This window comes from Trichechus manatus, unplaced genomic scaffold, assembly GCF_000243295.1.
Source record: "Trichechus manatus latirostris isolate Lorelei unplaced genomic scaffold, TriManLat1.0 scaffold00056, whole genome shotgun sequence".
NCBI classification, from domain to species: Eukaryota; Metazoa; Chordata; class Mammalia; order Sirenia; family Trichechidae; genus Trichechus; species Trichechus manatus.
In genome coordinates, this window is record NW_004443992.1 from 215,002 (window position 1) to 221,676 (window position 6,675).

The window sequence follows — 6,675 nt, forward strand, 5'->3', positions numbered from 1 at the left end:
CTGAGATAAAAAAATCCCTTAACTTTATTTATTTGGGCTGTAAGTACTGCTTTAACAGTACGGAAGAATGCATTGCACCATGTTTTGAAAATCTTCATAAAAAATAATAAAAAGTCTAAGATGAAGGAAACTAGAATAAAATGTATGTACAGTCATTGCCAGGTGCTTTCATGTTTTACCTAATGTTTTGCAAATTTTCAGGAAAAAAAATGAGATTTTATCATTGACTCATATCAGCAGGATTTACCATGTCCATGGTCTGCTGGGACATATATGATCTTGGATGATGGATATCAGAATCCATAACTCATAACAAAAATTCTAAATTTGTCCTTTAATCAGCATACCTTCCATTAGTGAAAACACATAGTATCAGCAAAAAATTCAAAGGAGAAAACAATTGGGTCTTGAAAGGGTTAGACTATGAGTGTACACATTGGGTAAAAGTAAAAAATATTTAAAACTACACCAACAAAACTAAAAATAAATAGATTACTAAATTAGAAACAATGAGCTTTACTTCTCTTTTTCATGACTGTTTATGAAAAGTCTTAAAAATAAAATGAAGAGGATTTGAGAGCCTTTCAGTTAACCTGCCATCTCTGAGTTTTAGATATCTTTATCCCACTAAATTTAACCTTTTAGGTAATATTTTACACGTTTCTATCCTTAAGGTAAATTAACTTTGTTCCCCAAAATTAATTGATTTAAATAAGCTTATACCTATATAAAGGAGCCCTAGTGGCACAATGGTTAAGCACTCAGCTGCTAGCTGAAAGGTAGAAGGTTCGCACCCACCAGCCACTCATTGGGAGAAAAGACCTGACAATCTGTTCCTGTAAAGATTACAGCCTAGGAAACCCTACTGGGCAGTTCTAGGTCTACTTTGTCATATGTGGTTGCTATGAGTTGGAATCCACTAGACAGCACACAACAACAAAATATCTATATGATGCTCACTAAATCTGCATAAAATTACAGAAATATTTTGTTCTAAATATTAGCTCGTTTACTTTTTATTTCAATGTGTTAAGTTGTACTAGTTTAAAATAATGGGCAATAAAGTCGTATATCACAATGAATTAGTGTATTAATTATGAGACAAATAAGGCCAGCCAACATTTCCTGTTCAGTTTCCTTAAAATTTCATTGAGTGTAATTTTACTCTAAAATAAAGAACATTTTCACATATCAGGTAATGAATAAATGTCCTAATTATGAGTAATAAATAAACTTTATTGAAATTTTAATGTCTACTCCTGCCAGTTGCTCTGAAAATGTGCTATATTCATTGAATTGACAATTTTCCAAGTATATTTTAATTAATTATACATTTTTCTTTTTACTAATTTAAAAATGACATATACAATATGATCAAAGACTTTTTGAGGTAGAATACTGTGTAAGAACACACAATCCAATACATGGAAAGTCAATGGAAATATACAGCCTACTTCTGACCTGAATAAGACACATCTATAAAGTCCTTTCTCATACAATATTCTGTTCTTTGAATTCCTAGGGATTAATGAATATATGTATGCAAAAAAAAGAAAATCTGTACATTTTATTTTACTTTTATACTCAATTACCATCTGACTCAGTCCTTAGTCCAGGCTACATACCTTCTTGACTGTTCCATTTAAATACTTTTAAAAAATGGCAAATAAAACATACTCCAAACTGAATTATTCTTCTTATCTAATCAAATCTGCTACTTTTCTATATTCTTAGTGATATTTACACTTTTCATATAACTCCCAGCTTCAAGCTGTGTTTTTAAGTTTGTTACAATTCCGTATCTTTAATATATGCCTTTAAGATCTGACCTTATCTCTCTTACTCTCCCATCTCCTTTCAACTCCGTTTATTAGAATGGATTTCATTTCCTCAACATGTAATGTTCAGTCTTGTTTCTAGGTAACCTGCTCTTCTCTGTGTTTGGAACACGTCTCTCCCTCATCCCCTCTATGATGGTTAATGTTATGTGTCTACTTCGCTAGACCATAATCCTCAGCGGTTCAGCAGACACTAAAAATAGTCCTCCATTTTGTGATCTGATGTGAGCAGCGAATCAGTTGGAGAGTTTCCTTGGGGATGGGACCTGCATCCTATATATAAATGGATGTTCTGGCAAAGCTCTCTCTCTTTCTGTCTCAATTGTGCACTCATCCCATGTGACTTCTATTTCTTAGGACGTAAGAGGTCTGCAGCCTGCGGCCTGACCTGCAGAATTCAGATTCACCAGCTCCCGCAACCCCATGAGCCAGCAGGCTGCTTCCTGACCCACAGATTTGGAACTTGCCAGAGCCCATAATTTTGTGAGCCATTTACTTAAAGGAAATATATATATATATATATATGCTTCACTGGTTTGTTTCCTCTAGAGAACTCAGCCTAAAACACCCTCTGTCTAGATAATCATGATTCTACCTTGAAGATTCCGCTTAAACATCACTTTCTCAGAGAGTTCTTCCTGACTCTGCAAACTTTTTAGTGCCCTTTGTTATACTCTGTATCAGTCAGGATCAGAGTCAAGTTCTCCAGTGAAACAGGACCAATAGCATGACTTTGGTGGCCAGTAAGTTGGAAATCTAAAGAGCAGGCTTGTAGGCTGAAAACTCAGGCAGGATTTTGTGCTGCAGTCTTAAGGCAGAATTTCTTCTTTTCCAGAAAAGCCCAGTTTTTGCTCTAAGGCCTATAAATAATTGATATATACAGTCATGCACCACATGACGTCCATTTGGGCAATGTCTGACAGCATATATGTCTGTAGCATATACATACGTATGTATTTATATATTTTTTTTCTTGAAATTTGAATCTTTATTAGAACTCTTTTAAATTCACGTTTGCAAACATCTAACATAGGAAAAGGAAAAAAAATAAATCACCCCATTATTCTTAACCCAAGGGATAGAAGCAGGACCTATAAGAACAGGGTTCAAGATAGGGCTTCCACTTTAACATCTGCATGACTCCTGCCTTGGGGCACAAACTACCTTCAAAGATTGGTAGCTTGGTAATCCAGACAAGTGCAGTCTCCTGAGCCTGCTGACTGCTTTCCTCCCTGGATGCCTCCAGAATCTGCTTGGTGCCGGCCTCCCCGGTGGCCTCCGGAGCCTGCTGAGTGCCTCCGGGGCCAGGCCCTTCTCTGAACTTTGTGCCCCACACTAGCAGTGATAGTCAAGTTCGTGATCATCTTGACTATGTCTTTCTGGTAGTAAGACTGCCCAAATATCAAAATCTCGGCCTTGCCTTTGGGGTCCAACTGACTCACATGGAGAATGGTTTGTGACACATACTATATGTGCGGGATGTGCTCTTTGCCTGGACTGAAGATTGCTTCCATCAGTCATGCCTGGAAGCGAACTCTATATAATATATAATGTGGTGTTTTCACAGTATTCAAATCACATGGTGTCCTATTTCACAGAATGTATTGCGGACGTTAAGCAATGCATGATTTATATACATATATATGTGTGCATATATATATATATATATATATATAAAACCATCCACAATTGAATTCATAAACTCGATTAAGATCATAAGTTTCTTATTAAAAATATTCAATGCAAAACTAGCAGTCAACAGTATAGGTATTGTAAAGTGGAGTCCTGTTTTAAGGAGTTAATCTTGGTTTCTGAGACACTGTCCAGCAAAATTATTCTGTTTCTATTTCTTTACTCTTTATGTAATATTTATTTTTAATTCATATGATTTACTTTTAATGACCTAAAGTTTCTTTCCAAACTATTCACATTTTGTTTATTTATAAAGAACCCTAAAAAACTGACTTGCTTTTAAATGGTAAAATGGTTTTAATGTCCTTCTTCAGGATTTATAGGAACTTGTAAACAACAAGGTCAGACTTAGAAAAATAGAATAAAAAATAGAATAAATGTGATACTTCTTTTCTCTCAAAACTGTCATGCTGCAGTTTCTATGATGTATTAGATATGAATGATCTGTAATGTAAATAATATCAAAATAATACACCACAAGATGCTCTTAAATCAATAAAAACATTGTGAGGTATTCCCTTACATAAGCATTATGCAAAGATCAGACCCTGAACACAAAGACCATGGTGTGTCCACCTATTTAATTACACTTGAACACATGGAAAGTGACTTCAGTGTTAATAAAATATCATGAAACCTCAAACTTGTGTCTGCATATAGTACTGTTAATTCATAGGTAGACTTTAAGAATGACTCAGCCTTACTCAAAAATCTAAGATGAATAAAAAGTAAATTAAAATAACTAAAGAATCAGTTTGCATGCCACTTTCGAAGCACACATTAATTTTATTTTACATCTTGCCAAAAGACAGATGTTTATTAGCTAAGCTTAAAATGTAACTTGTACACTATCCAAGTAACAAGCAAAGTGCCCAAGACTACACTGGCATAATTTAACAACTGCAATTATTGGGCAAGGCAGTCTGTGGAATCAATGTTCTCTCCATGCAGCACCTCTAAGCATATTCTATAGTGGTTCAGAAGTGATGTGTTAATCTTAAATCCACAGTAGTACCTAATAGACTCCATCCCCAAGTTACTAACTTAATCCTTGGTGGAAAATGAGAGTATTATCACTTCAAGAGTTAAGGAAGTCACTAAGTACCTCATTTTCTACTAACAGATTTTTAAACACAGACAGAATTAAACTTGTGAAATAATGACATTTCTCTGCTTCAAATGCTACTTCCCTACTTCAAAATATAGTAATCATCATATAAACTCTACTTAATTCTTAATTGTTGTGAAACAGTATAATTGTTACACCGGTGTTAACAGGAAAATTTTGATCAGAAACTGAAATTGGGTAATCTTTTATGAGTATTAGTCATATGAATTTTTTTTGAAAAGTAACCTTTTTTTGTACATTAGCATTGCTTTGTTAGTAATGGCAAAATAACAAAATGTAATAATCTGAAAATAATACTAGTTGTTGGCATTTATAGAGTTATATCTTTCAACTGAGTTTAAAGTGATTTAAAAACAATTTCTGTAATGCTTATATCATATTTCTCAAGCAACCTGTTATGAAAACTGTCCTAGTTGGAAAAGATAATATCTGTATTTCCATTTTAGTAGATTACCTTAATATTGTGGAACTCAGGGTCCAAGTAAGAGTGCTGTTTGTCATAACTAATATGAGTGCCCCATGGAAGCTGATGGCAGAATATTACCATTATTCAAATTTATATGATCAGCCTATCCTAACTAGACTCATTTGTAGTGATAGATAGATTAATAAGACTTCCCTGCATTTGTGTTCTTCCTTATACTTTTTAAAGCAAAATGGCAATGCCCTGTCTTGTATTCAGGAGATTCAAAAGAATGATCATATCAATTCTTTTGGCTCATTCCAAAATGACAGCCTCCTTCTTAGCTCCTGCCAGAGTCAAAAGCAGCAACTTCAAAGTCAAATTAGACTTTGTGGAGGAAAAAAAAAACAGCTGAATATAAGACAGTAGCTTAAAGCAACAGAGAAAAATAAAAGACAAAAACATAATAAACTTTGAAATTTGTTTATTCTTACAATATATGATTAAGCAAAATTGTGAAGCAATGGATATTAATAGGTTAGATAAGAACTACTTAATGATTAAAATGAACATTAACCTTTTGTTATTCAAACATCTAGACATTGGTAGCATAAATGATGTTATTAATATTGTACAATCTTGAGGATGTCACAGTATTGATGATTAAACTTTTTCATCTTAAAAATTAGAGATTGGACGAAATGGTACGGAATGAGTGATTTTGTGTGTGTGTGCATGTGTGTGTGAGATAGAAGGTCTCCTTGTTCTTTAGTGCTGCCACCAAACAACCTTGAGAAAAGACTTCAAATAATATATACTGATTGGCCCGGACAATTCACTTCTAGCTGTATGTTCTCTGATTATTATTTCAGGGCAAGATCCTTGATTCAGGATGTTAGAAAAACGCACAATCTGTGGCCTCATCCTCACAAGAGTGCATGTCCCCATTCTTTCTTACGCAAACATTGACGCTGGGTGCTGTCAGTGAAGAGGGGGACTGAATCTCAGTGGACTGAAGCAATGCTTTATTTACACGTGATCACAGACAAAGACTCATTTTAGGCTCTCCTTCTCAGAGGCTGATTAAGAACACTGACCACATTGGTGTGCTGAGTCACATATAAAGTCAGAGATAGATTTATAAACTTCAGTAGAATCATGTGAGTGCTGATGAGTATGTGAAAACATTAGTAAATATGAGTTAATGCTAATGAGAAGGACTGAAATGCCAGCGTCAGTGTATCTGTCCTAATATTCACATGATCAGAGTGGCTGCTCATGGAACTGTCAATCAGCTACGACAGTCTTTCCTGATTAGTGATTTTAGTACAGAATGAATGACAACAAGTTCTGTAAAAGTGTGGTGTCTTGAGTTCAAATTTCAGCTAACTGTGGGTAAAAGAATAAGGTTCCTACTCTCTGTGTGTAAAATGGACTTAAAATTAGTAGTACCCGTCTTAAGGCTTTTGAGAAGATGTAATATCCTTTACATGATGCCTGGCATACAGTGAGTCTACATTAAATCTATATTTTATTATTATTACTATTTTGTTTTTATCTGTTGAATAGGAAAATCAATGACAGACATCTTTCTTTGATTTTAAGGATTTTCT